The sequence below is a fragment of the Danio rerio genome, chromosome 19 (genome assembly GCF_049306965.1).
Source record: "Danio rerio strain Tuebingen ecotype United States chromosome 19, GRCz12tu, whole genome shotgun sequence".
Classification (NCBI taxonomy): Eukaryota; Metazoa; Chordata; class Actinopteri; order Cypriniformes; family Danionidae; genus Danio; species Danio rerio.
Genome location: NC_133194.1, coordinates 33,297,239 through 33,321,456, shown reverse-complemented (window position 1 = coordinate 33,321,456; position 24,218 = coordinate 33,297,239). Strand labels below are relative to the sequence as shown.

At 36.2% G+C, this 24,218-nt stretch overlaps 2 long non-coding RNA genes across 6 annotated transcripts in view; one reads left to right on the top strand and one right to left on the bottom strand.

Annotated features, from left to right (window-relative positions):
• LOC141379124 (uncharacterized) lies at positions 1–22,607 on the top strand. Its single transcript, XR_012395124.1, has 3 exons — positions 1–148; positions 18,090–18,284; positions 20,725–22,607. It is a non-coding gene; the product is annotated as an uncharacterized lncRNA (long non-coding RNA).
• Positions 8,638–24,218, bottom strand: part of LOC141379122 (uncharacterized) — a 44,907-nt gene continuing 29,326 nt past the window's right edge. The window contains exons 5-8 of one of the 5 annotated variants that reach the window (XR_012395120.1): positions 20,984–21,055; positions 20,694–20,864; positions 20,167–20,338; positions 8,638–9,442 (exon numbers count right to left, since the gene is read on the bottom strand). This is a non-coding gene — a long non-coding RNA (uncharacterized lncRNA). Of the gene's footprint in view, positions 9,443–19,915; positions 20,339–20,693; positions 20,895–20,983; positions 21,056–24,218 lie in introns of all 5 variants that reach the window. The other 4 variants (XR_012395118.1, XR_012395119.1, XR_012395122.1 and 1 more) reach the window with 4 other exon arrangements.

Genomic DNA, 24,218 nt, shown 5'->3' with positions numbered 1-24,218 from the left:
GGATAGCACAATCGCCCCACAGCAAGAAGGTCGCTTGTTCAAGGTCCGGCTGGATCAGTTGGCGTTTCTGTGTGGAGTTTGCATGTTCTCCCTGTGTTCACATGGATCCCCCCGACAAGTCAAAGGACATGTGGTATAGGTGAATTGGGTAAGCAAAATTGTCTGTGGTGTATTTGTGTGAATGAGTATGTTTGGTTTCCCAGTGATGGGTTGCACCTGGAAGGGCATCCGCTGCGTAAAACATGTGCTGGATTAGTTTACTGTTCATTCTGCTGTGGGGACCCCATATTAATAAAGGGACTAAGCTGAAAAGAAAATGAATGAATGAATGAATGAAGAATAAACTCAAACTAGTTTGGAACAAGTTAATGGGGAGTAGGTTAAACGAAGACAGAATTTTCATTTTTTGAAAAATGTTAATAATAATGATTGATTTTCGTCTTTGTGATGAATTTATTTTAATCATATTTGGATGATGATTTTGTTTCATTTATCATTTCCATAAAGCATTTTCCCCTATTGAATAAGCGGAACTGACAGCAAAGCAAGTACAGGGTTGAATAATCTATATGAAGAAATATGTTGCAACGCAACCTCTCTAAGATTCCTGCATTTCTCAGAAAACCTACAGAAACTTACTTTGATGCAACATGTGGGCTATTTTTGTTAAGCCAGAATCATCTTTAGCCAATGCCGATCAGGAGGTTTACTGTATGTTTAATCATGTGTTCTTTTGATGAGTGCACAGTATGTCACACATTACCATTATTTCATCCTGTAAATAATTAAGTAAGCAGCTTTCAGGGCAGCATGCAAAATATATTCTACTGAAAAGTAGTAGCCTTTTGTCTAAACGTAGGCTTCTTTGGTGAATGGAAAAGATCACCTTAAAAATGTGGCCCCATATATTTTGATCTGGGTCAGTTTACGGGAAAAAACTCCACCCAATCAGTTCTCGTTAGTTGAATTAAAGTGTTGCCATAAAGAAAATAAGAACATCATGTACCAGAAACCAGTTGAAATGAGTCAGTCAGTCCACTGACAAGTCAGAACGGAATGACGCTGTCTGATTCACATTTAATGAACGTTTGTCGCCATCTTGTGTTCATTATGTGGTCACCGAAATATAGAGAGAATTTCTGTTGGCTCTATTTTATTTCTAATTTTAAATTAAGAAGGCAAAAGTACATTGCCATATATGGTTTAAGTAGTAGTAAAAATGCCTTTATGCAATGCAATTGTCCATGTATCTATTATTAATAGCTGCAATCCAGATTAACAATCAATAGTCATCCGTATCGTGAGACTCCCATAGTACAATTTTTTAACTGGCTAAAATACATTTTGAATAATGGATAAACACAGCTATTTTTAATAGCTCAATAAATATATTTTTGAAACTGGAAATTTATATGCTATTCCCAAATGTATTTCAGGAGAAAGAAAATACATTTCCAATCTAAATATAAACGGACATAATATTTAAATATACCTGCAGTCTAAAATAGTTTCAAGCAACAAAAATATCTAATTTTATAAATGTTAGCAACATATGATGTGTAATATTAACAAAATTATTATTTCTTTCTTTTTTCAATCAGCACCAAAAAGTGTTTCTTAAATATGTAATACTAAGTAACTTTGAAGTCCTCTGTAAAGTTTGATGTTCATTTTATTGAAATAAAAGTGTGACTGCAATGCTATGAACAATGTTTAAATATCTGATAAATAATTGACCATTCACAAAGTCTGTTTCGTGCTCATCCAGGCAAAGATTCCCTTTTTGCTTTCATATTGCAAGTACACTGGTGGGCAGACCGATGTACAGTAAAAACATCATTACATTTTAAATAAAGTTTATGTTCTGCTTATGTTATGGAAATCACTTATAAATATAAAACAGCTTATGAAATGTCTGTGTTTGTTGCTATTTAATGGCTTAGAAGGTCAAGACTGAAAATGGAAAGGAAGTTCTCCTTATACTTAACTTTGTCATATGTTTTCTATTTTGTTTGTCATGTTTCGTATACAGTACTTAGGCTACAGTTTATGTTCAACTAATCTATAACAATTAGATACATTGTAAGAAGTATAATTTAAAAAATGGTTAAATTTAGTAATATTTTGATACTTTTGACCTTTTTTACGTTAAAAATGTTTCATTTTCTTTTTTATGTGAATTTAGTAAAAATGAAATTACTTGTACATCTAGTTTACCTAAAAAAATATAAATTATTATTATTTATTAAGCAAATTGAAGGAAGTTAAGGATAAAAAAAGGCCTTTTCCTCAGTTAAAATGAATGAAACCAAGAAATCAGCATTTTCGTAATGATGTACATTTTTCAAAATTATTTTGTTTTGGTTTAGATGCTGTTTTGTTAGAAATTAATATGTACATATACATTTTAGCTCTTTTTGAGAAACCTTGAGTTTGAATAAATGTAATAGTTTAATTTAATCGTTAACTAATTAGATTTGTTTATAATCTAGGTATTTCTTCATATGTTTATGTCATGGTTTGTGTAATTTTAGATTTTAAATAATTTCTCAATATTAAATTCATCACAAAGTGCAGTCTACTGAAACATATTACAGTAAAACAATGTTATAATCTAATACATGGGTCTCAAACCCCATTCCTAGAGGGCCACAGCTTTGAACAGTTTTGCTCCAACCCTGATCAAACACAGTGGATCCAAAAAATGAAAGTGTTCATGACTCTTTTAAACACCTTGATTATTTAGATCGACCGTGTTTAATAGGGTCGGAACAAAATTGTGCAGAGCTGCGGCTCTCCAGGAATGTAGTTTAAGGCCTATGATCTAATAATGCTAATAAATACATTTTTGTACTTTATACAGATTTTACACACATTATGGGGGTTAATGCTTGTGAAATTTAAGGAAAAAACTCATCAAAAGTGTTCTGTTGTGAATTTGGCATCATGTGCTTTGTTTGTTTTTCTTTGAAAGTACTTATTATTAGCCCAGTTTTGTTATAATAAAAATAGAGACAAAACCCTATTAAAAACAGGTTTTAATTTCATAAATCACCAGTAGATGGCGTTAATGGACCGTAATTAGATTTTGATTTTCTTTTTAAGTGAATGTAGTGGGGAAAATGTGTGTGGTGGTACCGTAACATAGACTGTAAACTATATAGTAAATAGACTATATATTTTGATAACATACATCTGAATTATAAGAAATGTTTATTTCACAAACCAACTTGCACAAGATTATGTTAGAGGTGTTTGCAAAAATCTTGCATTTGACACCTGCGGTATCACCTGATGCTTTAACAGATGCTTTTAACATCTAGATCTGTGAAATGTCACAGCCTTAAGAATAATTCGATCACACTTGACAAGCTTCATCTTAGATAGATTTTAGAGACAGAAAAACACAGTCCCAAAACCACCCACTCCAGACCCTTCACACACGCATCTCATGCTGGAGAAATCACTATTTAGCAGCACAGATGGATCTTACACAACAGATTCAGGAAACCAACTTTCAGAAGACTTCTGTCAAGAACTGGAAATGTTTGCCTTGATGCTGACTGGTCAAATGCAGCATTCTGTCATCCAATAATTTGGTTTAGTGACAGCTGAAGATAATAAATTAGCATTGGAAAGCAATTTTACATCACATGCAGTCTCTTTCTTCTTACATAATAGAATAATTAGCATCATGTTTCATAATATAACATTTGAAGTAAAGGGTATTCATTTTAATTTAATGAAATATAACTTAAATGTCAAACTGTCTAGAATTTTTCAGATCTGTTGAAAATATTGGACTGTAATCATGGATGAGTTTTGCTTATTTGTGAATACGAGTAAAAATAAGCTAACTCACTTATTTTATCTTGGCCAACCACTGAACTACTCTAACACCCTTTTAATAAAGCTTTTACATGTACAAATGCAGTATTTTGAAGACAATTGATGAAAACTAGGTATTTCTGTGGTTTAATTAATGTGATTTATGTGATTAAATGTACAGTGTGGCATCATGAGTCCTTAGGTTTACAAATAGGGTTTGTCAGATAAATAAGAAAAGGATTACCAGGTGCCAGATTAACACTGATAACAATCAGGCCATCCTCCATCCACCAATATGGTTTTGTTGAATGTAGCACTTAACGTATCATTTGGCTGGCTCACATTACTTTAATGTTCCTATAGAACTAATGGTCTACACTTTTGTACATGTTCACACTTTAGGATCAAGGAGTGATTTTAGTTATACAGTACTCCATCATTGAAACTAGAAAAAAAAGGAAATATGTCATTGGAAATATGTTCCAAGGACTACATTTTTGCAAAACCAGTTTTTAAGACAATTTTTTGTACACATTTCTAAACATAATAGTTTTAAAAAGTCATTTCTGATAACTGATTTATTTTATTTTTGCCATGATGACAATAAATAATATTTCACTAGATGTTTTTAAGACACTTCTATACAGCGTAAAGTGACATTTAAAGGCTTAACTAGGTTAATTATGTTAACTATGCAGGTTAATTAAGTGTAATTAGGCAAGTTATTGTAAAACAATGGTTTGTTCTTTAGCCTATCGAAAAAATATATAGCTTAAAGGGGCTAATAATTTTGACCTTAAAATGGTTTTTAAAAATATAAAAACTGCATTTATTCTAGCCAAAATAAAACAAATAAGACTTTCTCCGGAAGAAAAAATATTATCGGACATACTGTGAAAATTTCCTTGCTCTGTTAAACATCATTTGGGAAATATTTTAAAAAGCAAAGAAAATTCAAAGAGGGTTAATAATTCTGTCTTCAACTGTACGTTTGCCTGAAGTTTCTAAAAATGTTTGCTATGAGGCGTTATATCATTTTGGAGGGTGTTTCTGGAGTGGTCAGTTTTCTCGATAGCTTGTCTTGTACAGTGTCATTCTTAGGATTCATAGTGAACTGGGTTCAAGCTGAGTGTCATATGGTTCCAGAAACTAGGTAAAAAGCACTGTAAAATCATGGTGAAAACCTCTCTTGTTTGCTTTTGAAAACATCGGTTGGGTTTGGATAAGGGGAATATGCATGACAAGCTGGCCGGCTTCTTAAAGATGCGTATATGAGAAGGACATATAAATGCCACATTTGAGAAAATATAGCACAGTAACGTTTTGGAGATTTCCAAAAATGTAGACAATGCATTTGGTGGATTGTCAACATAAGCTGCAAGGAAACGTCACCAATGCAATGTGTTTGCAAAAATGTAGCCCTGTGCTTGTTTTCCCAATGAGTTGAAATTAGTTATTCTTTACTTGTTCCAAGTGATGATGTGAATGCATCCAGGAAAATTATCTGAGAGGAAACTAGTTTTTAGTGTTACCATATATTAGTTCTTGTTACTACCCATGCAAAAGACACTATTAGCTTTCTGTACATAAATGTAACACATTAGAATATGGATCCGTTGTTTCATATAGTCTCCAGCTGCCCAGTCAATGTTCACTTACATCACTATAGTTCCTATTGCGTTAAGATAGACCAGCGTAATCTCACAGCAGTTAACTTTTTGATTTAGTGGCTAATTTGCATTCATGTGTACAATCTCATTTGTACATTTTAGTATGACTTGCTCATCCCATAATGAGGGCTAGTGTTGGGGAGGGCTTTGGGGCCACACTTCATTTTAAAATTCATGTCATGTTTGAACAAATTACTCTTCTGACCATATGTAAAATTATGTTTCCTTGTGAGATCATGCTGGATTGACCCAACTCTGAAAGGTAAACACATTTAGTCCCACTGTTTCAACACTTTGTCAATTGGTCAATGTTTTTCCTATTCACTGGCTTGCTTGCTTGGATTGGGATTGTGGAGCTGTGCACCGATGAATTCTCTCTTCAGTGTTTAAACTTTCAGCAGTGAAATTTAAACCACACTAAACTAAACTAAACTGAACTTTACTAGAACTTCTATGTTAAGCGGCTTTGACACAATCTAAAAGGGCTATAGAAATAAAGATGAATTGAATTGATGGAGTTCCTGTAACTAAGAGCATTGCCAAAAAGGTTCTATTGGACCTAGAAAAAAGTTAATCTGGTGCAAAAGCCCCTATAAAGCAATTTACAATGGTGTCAAGAATCAAAGACCTGAAATATCCATTTTATAACACGATCATGTCAGACCCCACACAGAGTAAAAGTTTAGGCTGGTTGTAAGAAACTCCTTAGAGACCAAAGCAAAAGAAGCAGGTCTTTGATGAAAGCTGATAGACAGATGAGCAACTCCAGCTGTCCAGATCCCCTAGGCATCGGTTTACAGCAGCCTAAGTGCCTCCCCAAGAGATCCAAAGCAAATGCACGCAGGCCCCACTACCCTTTAACATACAATATGATACACCACATACTGTCCTCATATCAGCTCTGTTTTCATGCAGCCACACACTCATGTAGACTCACACAGATCTCGCTGTTCTTTCTCCACACTTCATTTTATTGCTTTTATGTCAGAATTGCAGGGCAGTAAAACACATGCCCTCCCCGCAGATGCTCAAACAAACTCATGCATGCTGAAGCAGCTGATTCTCTGTCTCTCTCCTCGGGGGGCTCTGCTGGTGCCAGACCCAACGGCTGAATGTTGTAATGCTGTTATTCTCTAGCACTTAAATGCCTCAGCTGTCGAAAAAATTCATGCCGCCTGCCAAACATCCTGGGCCTAGTACAAACTTCGGGGATGTTTTAGTAGCGATTTTTTTGTCTGTCTTCTGACCTCTGCTGTCTAAATCAAGCAGTGTTTGCACTGAAAGATATATTATTTTATTCATTCATTCGCTCATGCAGAAGGCCGGCAGCCAAACCTAAACCTACAGGACGTGTAACAGAGTAAGAAAGAAACAGCACAATTGAAAGCTGTAACATAAATCACAGTTGTTTCTCCAAGACCATGGTAACATTAACTGCAAAGGAAATTGACATCTGCAAAAATTAATAACCTATCAGATTTTTCCTCTGGTAAAAAAAAGGTTTCTCCTCGTGTTTCTTTATTTTAGACTACATCATCGGTTTTGCTATAGTTAAACTCAGATTTGTCTGCTTTTAAGCGACTCAGGATTCAAAATGTCAGTATAAACTCAGCATTTCTTATAACAGTTTTTATTGATCACAAGATTTCAGCTTGAGGTTTTCAGACTATTGATGCTAAGAATGCTAAATTAGTATTTAGGATTATGCTTTTTAAATGTTTATATAGCCATAAATATTACATTTTATTAATGTGTTAGTAAATAATATTTAAAGGGCACCTATGAGGAACTTTTGCAAGCTTTTTGGACAGAGCTGTGTGTAGGTATAGTGTGTCCACAGTGATACTGGAGTGATATAAACACAACAAGTCTCTTTTTTATTTCATGGAGTTAAAATAGGACCATTGTGGTATAGGAGTGCAGTTTTCCGCGCCCACCGAATTGATTGACAGGCAAAGAAACTTAAAATATTTCTTCCAACTCTCTGTGATTTTTATTAGTTAAAAACTTTTTTAAAAGAGAGCATGTTTGTAATAAAGGCAGTAAAATCGATATGCAATTCTTAACCATTATAATCACCACGGCTGCATGGTATCAGTAAATGCTAATATGTCTGTGTGTGCTTTACCGCAAACAGCATTTATGTAAGACTCAGAAAGGTTTGAAAAAACTCCACCACAAATACATGAAACTTACTTGGCATTTGTTGACTAATGAGTTGCATTTTAGCTTCATCTGTGTCTGTATCTATCACTGACTGCTGTTTATCTGACTTAATGCATGATGAGAAGCAGACATGCATGTGGGAACGGTGAGCAAGGAGAAGCAGCTCATTTGCATTTAAAGCCACAGGCTACAAAAACCGCTACAGTATACAGACACAAAAATGGGGAGATTCTGGAGGCTTTAAATAATCTGTTCATTTTGACCTGAAACTATACAGACACATTTTGGAGACAACAAAGGCTTATCTTACATCTTGGAAAAGGGGTAAAATAAGTGCTCTTTAATGGAACTGAACTAACAAGAAATATTATATTACCTAATTTTAAAAATGTAACTTGCATGAAAATAATGCCTTCCTGAGATGTAAGGGCGGCAAATTACTTGTCATTTTTAAAAGTGTTAAACACACTAATGAACAAAGGTCAAAAGCTGTCACTTGGGCGGTACCATTTAAAATATTAAACTTTTATATCTTACAGGGGCACATAGGGACCTTAAAGTAACATTTTTTAACCTGTAGGGTATACTTTTGTACCTTTAAGGTACTATGAAGTACACATTTGTACTTTTTACTGTACAAATGTGGACCTTTTAGGTGTAAGAGTGTACCTTCTGAAAAGGTACTGCTTTACTGATAGCTTTTGTAGTGAATGTGCTATGAAGATAATGAAAAATCATTATTTAAAAAAAATAATAATAATGGCTATGATTATCAATATTATTATTATCATTTATTATAAAAATAAATCTTAGACATATTCTTAAACATATTACAGACACCACCAAGGGTTTGGTTTCAATAGACTATTTTTAAGGATGTAAACAACACTAAATATATATATATATATATATATATATATATATATATATATATATATATATATATATATATATATATATATTTTTTTTTTTTGCTCGTTTAAACTACTTATTTACGTTAAGCTAAAACAAGACAATTCTTGAGATTTCATTGGGACAACTTAATTGTTTATGTTCAATCCACATAAATTTGTTAAAAGTGTTGACAACAAGCAGGAAATGCTTATGGGCCAATGACATCACCACATAGAAATGGTTTATAGATTTTATTCCAAGAACTAATAGTTTTATAATCTGTGTACTTGATTGGTATGTAATCATTTGTCTCGTTTGCGTCGATATTTGATCTCTTAAACAGAATTTGTAAAAGAAACATCTACACTAAAGATGACACCGGAAGTAAACATAATCGAGAGCTCCATTAAGGAAAAAGAGCAATACCCTTATTTAAACTACATCAGATGATCTGAAACACAAGTGTTTGAGTGTTGCTCTTTACAGCTGTTGTGCAATTAGTTTTACTTTAATGGATTTATAAGTGGACAGAAGGTCCTCTCCTCCACCTCTTCCTGTGCGGGATGAAAAATGCTTTGATCAGCTAGAGAGGGACGGCTAAGTTTATGTGATAGAGTGCAGGAAAAGGAGTGTTTGTGTGTATAGGGTCTACAGATGTGTGTATGTGTGTGTGTGTGTGTGTGTGTGTGAGGGTGAAAAGTTGCAAAGGATCAATCACGCTCATTGACAGGTGTTGTCCAGGATGAAGGCTCACCCGGGGATCCCCCAGAGACTCATACAGTGGTCCATCATGCTGCTGGCAGAAGGGGCTGATGGGATGCGCTGACCAGCCCATCTGTCGGGACATGGACATGACACGTATGGCTGCACATCCACACTTACTGCTATAATGAATAAGAAAAATCACTTCAGAACACCACATAGGCCTGAATGCCATTTATTCATTCATTATTTTTTTTGCATTCTTAGCATAAAGCATTTATTTTAAATATAAGGTAAAGCAAATATGATGACAAACCCTAATTTGGGCTTGAAATTGGACAGCTAATGGTTGAAATATTTCAGCAAAAGCAACAAAATGTTTTGAGATTTTAAAAGCTTTTTTTTTTCTCAGAGAAACAATGTAAGCAAGATTTTAGCATTTTGCATGATTTAAAGGTGCTGTATGTAAGTTTTTGACTCTTCTAAAGTATAAAAATAACATAATATGTTTGCAGACATTTAAGAAACATGCCACGTAAACATTCTTGTTTATCTGAAAAACAATGCTAAAGTCAGTTATTCAGCTTTGAAAATGTGTTTTCTGTGCCGTAACACCTGTCCGTCTTTGCCTTCATGAAAAATAACATATTTCAATCATTTAGTCAGGAGGGCAACCAAAGCATGTGTCTGTAACTGAAACGGACTCTGCATTATGTGACTCCAAAATGAGTCTCGGGTGGTAAATTAATTAGCAAAGAATATACATATTATGAGTGTAAATATTAGGGGAGCAGGTTACATTGTAACCCCGTGTCCTAACAACATGCTATGTGAGGACATTTGCAGTGATAAGCAATTTGGCTGTTTGCACCAGACGAAACACGACAAAATTTAAATACAGCCATATGCACTCACTCAGGAAATGGTAAAGTTCTTAATGTTATAAATACATATTAAACCTCTTTAACATTATTATGTGTACATGCTAAATCAGTGATATGTGTTGGTTTGCATTATTTCACAGTTCTAAAGTTCCATTTCAAATGGTTTATTTTATTTTTAAGATCTGAGGTAAACGATCTGCTGTTGCTTTCTGTAGTATGGCAATACATGTCATATAAAATGCCATTCAAACTCACTTCATTAGCATTTAACACTGAATAAAGCACATAAGATGTACCTGAGGTAATCATTGTCAGTTTTCTGTTGTTCACCTGTGAGAAGGAGAAGCCGTTTCTAATATATCAATTCGAGGTGTAAGAACAAAAACTCTTTTTAATATAGTAAAAAAAATTCTATCGTGTGCTGTTGCTTTCATTTCGAGCATGATTCATTTCAGCCTTGTTGGTCCTCAATCTGGCAACTTCAGCATGTGTTTGTTTTGATCCAGGAATGCAATACCTAGTTCAACCACTGGGTGTCAGTCTTAGGCCCCGTTTACACTAGTGCGTTTTAGTTTTAAAACGGCGTTGTACAATGAAAACGATCCGCGTCCACACTCGCGTTTTACCCAGCGTTTTATGAACAGCTCTCCGTCCACACCAAAACGCTGAAAACGCACATCACGTGACCACACAGACACTCTCGGGCAAGCGCTCCAGCATTTCTACCCAGATGAGAGCTCTGCTTGTCGGACTGCTCATCAAGCATCTCCCGCTGGATCTAATCTCACTATATTTGCTGAACGTGATATTTCATTCATGTTGTTGTTGACATAGGCCAATTCCCTGACTTTGGTCATTGGAATCTATTAAGTTACTTGTTCACGGGTAACATGTTTTGGTTAAGCGCAAAGATAAGTTAAGGATTAATCCAGGTACATTGACTGATCGCTTGCCTTTATTTCCTACAATGTATAAACGTATTGTATGTCATACTTTTATAATTATCGATTATTAAAACTGATATTTAGCAAAAGAGAGGGTGCGTTTCGTATTTTCACTAAAATTGAAAGGAGGCAGTTGTTATCGGCTCCGTTTTGTTATAAATATCCACACAGTGAAGATGACGCTCATATATGCAGCACGGCGCCTCAACATTTCTGCTGTCTGTTAAGTTGCTAACATTAAAAAGAAAATAGGCAGTTCCTTAAATCATGTTTACATTTTATTGTTGAGAAAGTGATACAACGTAGCCAAGGTGATGTGAATGAAGTTATAAAGTACACTGTTCCCTTTGAAGATTTACCCGTGTCCTCGGTATGTTTTCCATATCAAACTGAGAAGGGGGAGACTGCAGCCTTGATCAAACTTGCGAAGTCTTAACTTACAAGAAGAGGATGCGAGACTGAACTGTGTGTGGGCTACTTAATATTGAGGAAAAGCCCCAATCAGATAGGCGAATGTCTGCAGTCCCGCCTCCGTTTTCAGATGTCTCCGTCTTTCCCCATCCACACTGAGACGGAGCAGCAGCGTTTTAGAATGAAAACGGCCACTCCAGCGTTTTCAAAAAGCTTTGTTTTCGGCGCTCGAGAACTCCGGCGTAGTGTAGACGGATGGCGTAACCGTAGCAAAACTTATGCGTTTTCAAACTAAAACGCATTAGTGTAAACGGGGCCTTACATACTGCATCTTCAATACGTTACTTGAGTGTCTCTAGCATGATTCACCATATTGTTAGCATGTTTCTAAAGTTTATAGCATTTAAAAATATTTCCAGCACAATGTAACATATAGTGCAGCAATCTTTCGAAACACTTTTAATGATAGCTTTGTAGCATTATTTAGCAGCTTGCTAATGCTACTAGCATTTTAACTGCTTTTATTTGACAAACCAGTGGTAAATTGGGCATATAGCAGGTTTTAATTGAGGTTGAGCACTGCTTTTATTTAACAAACCAGTGGTAAGTTGGGTATATAGGTTGGCTGCACAACAACACTTCCTGCTATACCGAATACAAAAGGCCATCTCTTCAGAACATTATACAGATCTGAACATACCATTTATTCAATCATTAGTTTATTTGTTTTTTAGCATTTCATTTGAAATATAAAGGTAATGTGATGAATAAATATGATGAAAACACTTAAATCGGGCTTGAAATTTGACAACTATGGTTGAACAAAAAAATTGAAACTCCTTGAGTTTTTATTGTTTTTTTATCACTAATGTCAGTACAATGTTGCAAACATGGTTTAGCATTTTGCATGATTTAACATGTTACTTAAGTGTCTCTAGCATGATTCAGTTAGCATGTTTCTAATGTTTAAAGCATTTTAAAAATGCTTTAGCACAATTTAGCTTACTGCTGCTATGTTTTTAAAAACTTTTAGTAATAGTAGCATTATTTCGCATATTTCTAACGCTATTTGACAAACCAGTGATAAATTGGACATATAGCAGGTTTAAATTGAGATTAGGCACTTTTTAGTTGGTCTTAGCTAAAACCAGCTAAACATTAGCTTGACAATCTTTGGCCAACAAACTAGCTCAGGGTGGTTTTAATTCAAAGCTTGCTCACTGGTCTTGGCTGGTTTAGGCTGGAGGAAGCTATTAACATAAAGTAATTAACATATGACTTGAACTTTTTGTATTACAACGTTTTTAATTAAAAAGTATTGTATTACTGTTGGGTGGCATAATGGCTCAGTGGTTAGCATTATCACCTCACAGCAAGAAAGTCGGTGGTTCAAGTCCCGGCTGGGCCAGTTTGTCATTTCTGTTTGGAATTTGCATGTTCACCCAAAGTTTGCAAGGGTTTCCTATGGGTGCTCTGGTTTCCCCCACAGTCCAAAGACATGCAGTATATGGTGAATTGGATTAACTAAATTGGCCGTAGTGTGAGAGAGTACTGGTGTTTTGCAGTACTAGGGGACAAAACATTTTAAATCCAATCTCTCTCTCTCTCTCTTTCTCTCTCTCTCTCTCTCTCAAATTCAAAGCATAAACTTAATATATCATACATCTTTTGTGGTCAGTATCTCTGTACATGTTTTTATAGAATACATTTGGAGGGATTTTATCAGACTGAGGGTATATCTATGCTTACAGCCTGGGCAAGTTGCTATAAATCAGTACTTTAATTTGTGTGTAAACCCATGTAGACAAAATATATTGTCTTATATCTAATCCTTTAGATACACATAAAAAACAACATAAGAAGTATGTTAAGCAGACGCATCCAACACAGAAACGGGTTGATTTATCTGTGTGCTTATTTTTTTCTTAAAGCCATAAATCCAATGTGGTTTGAACAAAGAAAGATTTACTGTCTGTGTGAGGGCTGTTTTTGTACAGGGCTTACTCAGCACCTGCTCATTGTTTCTTCATTTAACACTCGGCTGTATGGATATTCATTAGAGGCAATTAATTGATATTGATAGTGGATGCAGCCAGCAAGCCGTCCGGATTGTGATTTATTGGTGCTTATTAGAGAGCATTGATCAGTATTGAGTTGAGATCTGGTGGAGCCATGTACTGTAGAGATGATTGATCATTGGGAGCTGCTCTCGATAGCGGCCCGGGAGTCATTAGCAATGCAATAATAATTTACTTTCGATGAGTGTCTGTCTGAATCAAGACTGTTTCTTCAGACAATAAAAGAATTGAGTTAGTGTTGCCCTTCTTTTTTTTTTTTTTTTTTTGCTAATTGATAAACATCAGCTGTGCTTTTGAAGTGGATGATAAAGATGAAGATAGAAGCGACAACTGCCTATTCAAAAGTATGTTGCTTAACCGTTCTGGGGTGCGTTTTTTTAAAACCATTGTTTGACAACTATGGTTCCAAGTTCCGCCGTTACAAACATAGTTAGTTGATATGGTGTTTCCCAAATCCATCCTTCAAATGAACATTCGCAAACTGCGTAACAAACTTGTATGCAGCCGTGGTTCATGATGCTATAGGTGAACTATTATTCAAAAGCGGAATATAAGTTACATCTCCAAAGCTTGTGAAAACAAAAATATGTAGTATATGTTATTGGTTTCAATTTATAGTAGGTTATTTATTAAGAAATGTATCAATATGAGATGGGCCTATTGGTTAGAAGATTTCTGCAGTGGTTTGAATGTGTCAAATTGTAAAAGTAGACTTTCACAAGAAATAAAAAAACAAACAAATAAACAATAATAATAATAATTAATAATAATAAGTTGGATTTTTAAACATTTATTAATAAATAGCCTTCTGTAAATTACATCCATTAGCGATTTATATGATTTATATATGAGATTAAAATATGTGTTAGCTAGTTCATGTTTTAGAATAGAATATGGAACATACTTAATAATAATCGTAAAGAAAACACAGGCCATATATGAGCCGTTTACATATATTTAAATTAATATGCAAAACGAATATTGGATTTTTTCTAAATGTGTGTGTGTGGAAAACAAAATAATTTGCACAAAAAGTTTATGGGGTTCCCTCTAAAATCTTCACTTCACCCCGTCATTATGGACATTTTACATTATAACTAATGTTCAAATTATGGATCTGCAGCAAAGATACGAACGATTTGGAAAAATCGTCACTACATCGTTCTTTCCCCAAATGATGCCTCATACTATGATAGTTCAGCTGTGAGTTATGTCGTTGTTTGTGAAACGCACTCCTGGTTAGCAGGTTGCTGCTATTTATTTTCAATACAGCTGGCAGCAGTAACATGCTCTTCTACTGTTGCTATTGGTTAGGGTTAGTTGTTGTTAGTGGTTTCTAGTGCTTTGTGCAATGTGGTGAAAGTATTCCTTTACAGTGTTTTATTTCAGTGTCCCTTTGTGTGCTTTCCAGAATGTTTTTGTTGTGTGGTTGCTAAAATGGTCCTGTATGGTTGCTAGGGTGGCCTGAATGGATTTCAGGGTGTTGCTATGGGGTTATGAAAGTGTTTTTATACAGTTAGTTGTAAAGGTGTCTCTTTGTGTGCTACCTAGAATGTTGCTATATGGTTACTAAGAGTTCTACAGTGTTCTGAGTGGTTTTCATGGTGTTGCCATGCCATGAGGGAGTTAATGTTCCTATAGGACTTCTATTGTGTTTTGAGCAGTTTCCAGGGTGTTGCCATGTGGAAGTTTGTGTTCCTATAGGACTTCTAGAGTGTTTTGAGTGGTTTTTGGGTGTTGCTATGTGGGGGGTTGTGTTCCTATAGGATTTCTAGATTGTTTTGAGTGGTTTTCAGGGTGTTGCTATGAGGCAGTTTGTGTTTCTATAGGACTTCTACAATGTTTTGCTATGTGGTAATGGTGTTGCTATGTGGTAATAGTGTTCTTAAAGGATTGCTTGTGTTGCTATCTGGGAGTTAATGTTCCTATAGGATTTCTAGTGTGTGTTTTGAGCAATTTCCAGCAGGGGCGGAGGCAGGGGGTGGCTACGGTCACCACAGACACAATAACGGCCACCCCGCTGGCCACGCCACACAATGTCAATGGTGAGTCTTTAAATGTTTTAAAATATTGTACATACTTCAAACATTGTCCAAGTATAATGTGGTGTAAAAGAGAAGACAAGCTTTAGGCTATTTTGCAGTTCACTAATTTATATACAATTCCCTTGGAGTAGCTGACCTTGCTTATAAACTCATTGTTGAGTAACAGAGAAACTTTAATTTTTGAGGTCACAATTGCCATAGGATGAAATCTGCAACATTTCTTTTAAAAGCCCTGATCTTTTTGAGTAAGAAGCGTTTGAAGTTTCTATCCCCCTTTTTACAACACCATGTGCATTTACTGAATTATTGGGCTATTACTGAATTGATTGATGTCCCACAAAATGCATGACATCACTCCTGCTGCATCATTGATGTACAGGGCCTCCCTATACGACCTGTAATGACAGAAAAGAGGGTCTGAGTTTTTGGAGGAGGTGCAGGGTTGAGTGCTTCACTCTGGGTCAAGAGGCTATTGGCTATTGGGAGGCTTTGTATTGAGAGAGCATTCTGTGAGGGGGATCGATAGATCAATGCAGAGAATTGCGTGAATGTCTTGAATTCCTGTAGAGTGTCCCTCCCTCTCTCCAATCCCTCTGGGGTGACTGGCTGCTAATGTGCTAATGTGCTCTGCTTGACTTCTCTCTAAAGACAACAATGAGTTCTACTCCTCACTGTTTCACAAACATATGCTGGAGAGACAATGGAAAGGGTTCGTGTGGGTGGATGAGTTGAGGTAGCTTCAGCTTGAGTTAACCTGGAGGGCTCTTGGGTGGGAAAGACCGTGTTGCCAGTGTTAACCATTGTTTGGTTTCTGAAACAGGCAGGCCATGGGAGGAGATGGAGAAGCTCCCCTACTTGTCTGAAAGGCCAAAGGGCCCGTCATTCTCTCAGGATGTAATGAATATCACATAAGTGCAACAGATTGCGGGGTGTCTCCAAAATACTGAGATGTCATAGAACAGCACACAAACACAATGAAGAAGGCTCCACCGACTCTGCTATTCATGAGTTTTATTCTTCCTCTCCAGAGACTCATATCACTCATGAATGCTAAGATGATGTTAATCAGACAAAGACATGTTAAGGAATGACCAATACATATCTATCTATCTATCTATCTATCTATCTGTCTGTCTGTCTGTCTGTCCGTCCGTCCGTCCGTCCGTCCGTCCGTCCGTCCGTCCGTCCGTCCGTCCGTCCGTCCATCCATCTATCTATCTATCTATCTATCTATCTATCTATCTATCTATCTATCTATCTATCTATCTATCTATCTATCTATCTATCTATCTATCTATCTATCTATCTATCTATCTATCTATCTTTACTTTGAGAAGTCTGTCTTAATTCTGTTTGTCCACAATAAAACCCCCAAGGTCCCTAGATATTCTTAGCAATTTAGAAGATAAGCCACTTCCAGTCAAGACCCCCATGTGACTCAATGTTTTTAGCACAGCAATTTGCAACAATTTTGGTGTAATGTACATTATTGTCCTGACTTTGATCCTCCTTGCTAAACAGGCACACACAAACACACAGACGTTCCCCTATGCAACAACAAAACAGTAGTTTTCTCCCACTGTGAGCACATAGGAAGCAATTGTCTTCTGGCAAGGCAACAGCTGTTTTCTTCTTTGGCTGTTTTCTTGAACTGCATTTCAATAAAAGCAACCTTCAAACTGAATCAAATGGGGAAACATTTTTTGATTACAGTAAAATCTTTTTATTTTTTAAATATTATGTGTTTTTAAATGTTCTTTTCCGTTTAAGTAAAATGTTTGTGCCCATGTTTAACAGCATAAAATAGATTGTGGTTACAAATGAAGTAAAATTTGACAGAGGCTGTGGAATAAAGTTGAGAGTTATGTTCAGTTTCTGGCACAGATCATCATTAGATTTGGGTATAATATCAGGTGCTCTTATAACACTCTCTGTAACTCACATCTCAGATCAATTTGGGAAAAAGAGCTTGAAGTGGATACCTTGGAAGAAGAATATGAGATGGTTTGGTCTCTAGCCAATAAGTTTTCAGTTTGCAACAGGGCCAGAGCCATTCAACTCAGGATCCTTCACAGAAATCATATCACACCTCATTTAAGACCTAAATACAACAAACCTGCTCACCTCTATGCAAATTAAATATAGGGGATCATATTCATTGCAAACGAGACTGTCAGGTGATTCAGGCCCATTTGTGCAGAATCGTTGCTCAAATAAACAACATATTTGGTTTGGACATGGATATAGACCTTTTCCCTTCTCCTGGGTTTTCCTTGCAAACTGATTAGGAGCAAGTATGAACAACAATTGTTTTGCCTTTTAACCCTTGCTGCTAGAAAGAACATTTTGATGTCATGGATCAATGTTTACACTATATTTGAGTTTGTCCTTCAGCTTATTCTCTTAGTTGTCAGGGGTCACTACAGCAGAATGGACCACTAACTATTCCAACATATGTTTTACACAGTGGATGCCCTTCCAGCTGCAACCCAGTACACCGTATGTCTTTGGACTGTACCTAGAGGAAACCTATGCGAAAATGGGGAAAACATGTAAACTCCACACAGGAATTCCGACTGGCCCAATCTGGACTCGAACCAGTGACCTTTTAACCACTGAGCCACCGTGCCACCCTTTAAACAGTGGACTTAACTTTAAAAAAGTGAGTAAACCCAATGCCTTTTTCATTTTTTTCCCACAGTATAAACACAGAGCCTGTGCTGCTTTGTTGAAGACTTGAAATTGAACTGATGTTTGTGGACACTGTTGAAACTTCATTCATTTGACAAAAAATGAGAATGAGCTTTTCTCTTGTTAAATAAATAGCAGTAGCTTGTGGTTGCAAATGAAGGAAGTTTGCTAAGGCAATATTAATATAATAATTTAAGGTTATCATTTTGTTAATAATTTTAAGTTTCTTCCTGTTCTTACTGTTCAGTACACCGTATGCTTTTAGGCCTCTCATATTGCCAGAAGTTGTGGACTTGCATTTTTATGAATCATAATAGACCACGGTTTCAGCTTTAAATATTTAATTGTGCTTTAAAAAACCACTAAATATTTGTGGGTGCACAAATAACAGCTTAAACACTTTTGGTGAAAGCATTAGAATTCTCAAAAAGTATGAGTATGAGAGTATGAGAATGAAAATGCTTGTAGGATAGCCAGGCTCATTGGAAATACTTGCCTCGGCCTACATTTTTGTGAAAACACATTTGTATAAATACTTTGCTTCGGGTACATTTCGACGCATGTTTCAGATCCTCTAGTGGGCGCTGTCTACATTTTTGCAAATCTGAAAAACATTGCTTCGGGTACATTTTGTTGTACATTTCAGGTACATGTCTTTCTTGTACACATCTATGAGAAGGCGGGGCTTGTAGTATAGTTGATATATATTGAACCACTGATCTAAACCCAACCAATAGTGTTTTCGAAAGCAAATGTAAGAGAAAAGTCTGCTGCGATTGAATAGTTTGAACTTGATACATTACTTTTATCTCTTTTGTGGAACTTGTTTTGGATAAATCAAACAAATTGCTTTGTATTGAAGCACAACAAAAACTGAGCTATTCTGAGCAAACTGACCAAAAAAAATTATCCTTATGGAGATAGATAGATGAGGCAAATGTATTCAATTATTAATCATATCAACTGTTGTGTTGTTTTGTGTCATTTGTTTGTTTGGTATTGTGCAAAGAACTGCACAAAACAAATCCTTTATACATCAATCATTTATTAATTTTCCTTTGACTTCGACCGCAGTGGAATGAACCACCAACTATTCCGACATAAGTTTTACACAGTAGATGCCTTTCCAACCGCAACCCAGCACTAGAAAACACATACACTCTCACACTCATGCACTACAGCCAGTTTAGTTCATCCAATTCACCTATACTGCATGTCTTTGGACTGTGGGGGAAACCGGAGCACCCGGAGGAAACCCACACAAGCATGGGGAAAACATTCAAACTTCACGCAGAAATGCTAACTGACCAACAAACCAGTGACCTTCTTGCTGTGAGGCGACAGTGCTAACCACCGAGCCACAGTGTGTAAGAATGATGTAAGATGTCCTACTGCCCTGTTACATACATTTTACCCAGAAACTACAGTCAAATATATGTCGATGTATTTATTATATATTTTTTTTTGTGGATTCACAAAAATGTAGACTGAAATATGTATTTGCAATGGTATCTTACGCCAATCTATAACTTTTTGATTTAGTTGCCAATTCATATAACTTTGTATGATCCCGTTCATACCTTTTTAGTGCAATTTGCTTACCTTCCAATGATGGTTGGGTTTAGGGGTGGGGTTCGGTGCCAGGCTTCCTTTTAAAAATCGTACGAATGAATTCTATGCATGAATTCTAAACTGACAAAATGTAAAATAGTTCTGTTTCCTCATGAGATCAGGATGGTATTTCCAATGACTACACTGAACTGATCTTTATGAGCATTGAGGCCAGATACCGCTACCATTGTCGGCACATTGTGTTGATATACTAGGGTCCATCTCGTTTTAGGACAGGTCACCTTGGGTCATCTGGACCATCCTGGCTGAACGCTGCTCTTTGTGAGGCTAATCTTGATTTCGAACAGACTGCTGGCCAGATTTGTAGCTTCTCTGTTAACACCAGCTGCATTCCAGTAGGTCTCCGTTGAAAGGCTGTTCCTCTGCTGGAATGGAGGCTATTTATCCAGTCAGCTGTAAAAAGAGACACATGAGATTAGCCATGTGGGAAATAAGAGGTTTACACATTTTGCTGGCCCGTTGTGTGATAAATTGCTTAGGACATTCCTCTGTTTGAATAAAAGTGTCTGCTTAATGATTAGGCATAAATTAATGTTGAGCAAATAATGAGAGAATATTAATTAATGCAACAATGCACAGCTGTTATCTTGGCTTTATTTTCATGCTTTTTAAGAATAAATGAGTCATTAATGTGTTTATAGATTACATTTAGATGCTTCTTATAATCATATCCATGACCTTCACTCATATTACCGGTGTAAGATTTTCTGTGTGCGGAATCCGGGATGTTAATGAAAGTTATTCTGACCTTTGTGGTTTTGTGGCTCTTCTGTTGGCAGGTTGATTCATTTTGTCAGGTCACATGAGGATGTCTGCAATCCATTTGGAAATGACGAGCGGTCGGTATGACCAAACGAAGACGGCGTTGGATCAATGATGTGATCATTCTTTTTGGCTGCTGCACAGATTTCCAGGAATGCTGATGAGGTGAGCAGGAGGAGAGAGATTCCTATCATACAGGCGCACCAGGGGACGTCATTTAACCCGATCCCTGTCTCACATTCTTTCCTGACAATCTTTTTTCTTCTTCAGACTTACATAATGCCTCATACAAGGACATAGAGTTGAAGGTGAAATGATCAGCCCTCCTGTGTAATTTTCTCCCAAGCTCTGTTTAGCAGAAAGAAGATTTATTTTTCAAGCCACTAAATCGTTTTTAGAACTAACTCCTGATAACTTGTCTTTGCCATGATGAGAGTACATCATATTTGATTAGTTATTTTGCAAGATACTAGAATTGACCAGAAGTGCTACTTAAAGCCTGAACTAGGCTAATTAGGTTAACTAAGTTGGGTTAGGGGTTTGTCAACAGTGGCTATCTCTTGGCACATTGTAACTTTTTGATTTAGTGACTAATTCGTATGAATTTGTTCGATCTCTTTTGCACAGTTTAATACGATTTCCTAACATCCCCTAATGACTGGTTGGGTTTCGAGGTGGGGTTTGGTGCCATGTGGTCAATGTGGTGCCATGCCTCCTTTTAAAAATCTTACATTATCCATACAACTGAACTAACCTGTCACGATAACCAGCGATCTTACTCCATTGATCGCTGGTTCTCACTCACAACAACCAGGGACTACACTTCCACCTTTGATGGACTACGTATTCATACATGCACTTCGCCCAGACACACATGCTTACTCATCTAGACTGATTACATTCGCAACACCTGAGGATTGTCAGAGACTGATTGCACTCACTACTTAAGCCACTCATTCACCCTTTCAGGTTGCCGAGTTTTTTATCAGTTGATGACACTACAACGTGTTTTCCTTGTCTTGTTTCTCCGTGTTTAGACCTTAGCCTAGATTATCCTTGTACCCTTGTTTGCCGCCTTCTGACCTCTTGCCTGTTATTCGACTACGATTCTGGATTGCCCTCAGACATCTGTTTGCCCCTGTATTGACCACTGCTTGCCTAACAACGAATAAACCTGCATATTGGATCCTGCCCCAGTTGTGTGTGTCATCCCCTGTCGTTACATAACCTCTAAACAGACAAAACGTGAAATAGTTACATTTCCTTGTGAGATCAGGCTGTTTGTTTTGAATTTCCAAGCTATCTCACTACAATTCATAACTTGTTGATTTGGTGGCTAATTTGAATCAATTTGTAAAATCTCATTTGTACAGTTTAATACTATTTGCTCACCCCCCAATGTTGATTGGGTTTAGGGGTGAGGTTGGGTGTTATGCCTCCTTTTTTAAAATCGTACATTTCGTGCAAATAAGCCACTAAGCAGACAAAATGTAAAATTGTTACATTTCCTCATGAGATCAGACTGTTTGTTCTGAATTTCCAAGCTATCTCACGGCAATTCATAACTTTTTGATTTAGTGGCTAATTCGTATTAATTCGTAAGATCTCGTTGTACATTTTAGTACAATTTGCTCACCCCCCAATGACGGTTAAGTTTAGGGGTGGGGTTTTTGTGCAATGCCTCCTTTTTAAAATCGTACGTTTCATACGAATTAGCCACTACACTGAAAAAACGTCAAATAGTTTAACCTTTCCCTCGTCAGATTGGGCTGGAATTTCTAAAGGGGGATAACAATTTTGACCTGTTAACAATATTGAAATGCTGCAAATTATCTTTCCTTGATCTGTTAAACATCACTTGGAAAATATTTTGAAAATAAATAAATAAATCACAGGAGGGTAAAAAAAACTTTGTTGACTTTATTTGCATACTTTAACAAAAAAGAAAATGTATAAACATTTGCATTTGTTTAATCATTGATGTGTCTTTGCTTTTTATATTCGAAAAAGTAAAATGTAATTTACTGCAAAACAATGAATTACTAGAAGTCAAGACAACAAATTTATTGTTGATTTAACTTATTTTAAAAAGTAAGTTAGGTTTCAGTTAAATAAATTTAAGTTACACAACCTTTAAGCTAATATTTTTTGTCAGTTTGATGTAAGTTGAGATGAAGTGAAAAGATCATTTGATTAAAAAGATATTTAAGGCAGCAATAATTATTTAACAGCATTCAGTTAAACAACAGTTTATTCATTTATTCATTCATTAATTTCCCTTTATTTGTGAGGGGTCGCCACAGCCACGGCCAGTTTATCCAGCAAATGTTTCACACAGCAGATGCCCTTCCAGCTGCATCCCAGTGCTGGAAAACACCCATACACTCTCATGGGCTAACACACTACGGTCAATTTCGTTTTTTCAGTTTTCAATTCAACTATTGCGCATGTCTTTAGACTGTAGGGGAAACCGGAGCACCTGGAAGAAACCCACGTGAACATACAGATTCATACAAACTCCACACAGAAATGCCCACTGAACCAGCCTGGACTCAAACCATTGACCTTTTTGCTGTGAGGCAACAGTGCTAACCACTGAGCCACCGTGTCGCCCTAACAACAGTTTATTCATTCATTCATTTTCTTTTTGGCTTAGTCCCTTTATTAATCTGGGGTCACCACAGCGGAATGAACCACCAACTTAACCAGCATATGTTTTTACGTAGAGGATGCCCTTCCAGCTGCAACTCATCACTGGGAAACTCAACTGTTTATTTACAACATTAATTATTTGAAATTAATTAGGAATGTCAGAAGAAAAACTGGAAATAAATAAGCTTCTAAATTAGAACATACAATCAATTATTTAAGGATGATCAGTAATACTTTACACATAATAAGAAATGTGTATAACAGTTTTAATTTATTCAGAAAAAATAAGAGTGGAAAAGATTGATTTAATATCAATGTATGTTTGTGTCTCAGTTCCAGTCATTGTTTAGCTTAACATATTTTTCTTTGTTCACGTTTTTTCTCACATTACTATTTTTTGTCATACAGTATTATTTGTTAGTATCATCACCTGTCCTTACTGTTTTATTCATTCGATATATGTTTATGTGCAATCCAATGATGAGGCGGTTTTGAGTGTAGCTTTTCTTCTGTTTACTTGTTTCACAGAAGAAAATAACATGTTTGGAACGACAAGAGGGCGAGTAAATAAAGTCAAAACACTCATTTTTTGGCTGAACTGTCCCTTTCAAAATCAAAACAGTGATTTCACAGGCAAATTATACGGTGTGCCTCTAATAAGCTGTGAGTATGTTGGAGTGCTTAATTTGTACATGTAAATCCGTATGTGTAAGCAGGTGGGTGGGCAACTGTCTGGCAGACTGTAAAAACCAAGACTGCAGAGCCAGCAGAAGATCTCAGTGAGTGGGTGAAGATAAGAGAGAGCCAGCCTGACCCTGGATATGGAGGAGATGGATTTGGAATCACTCCCTACTGTACT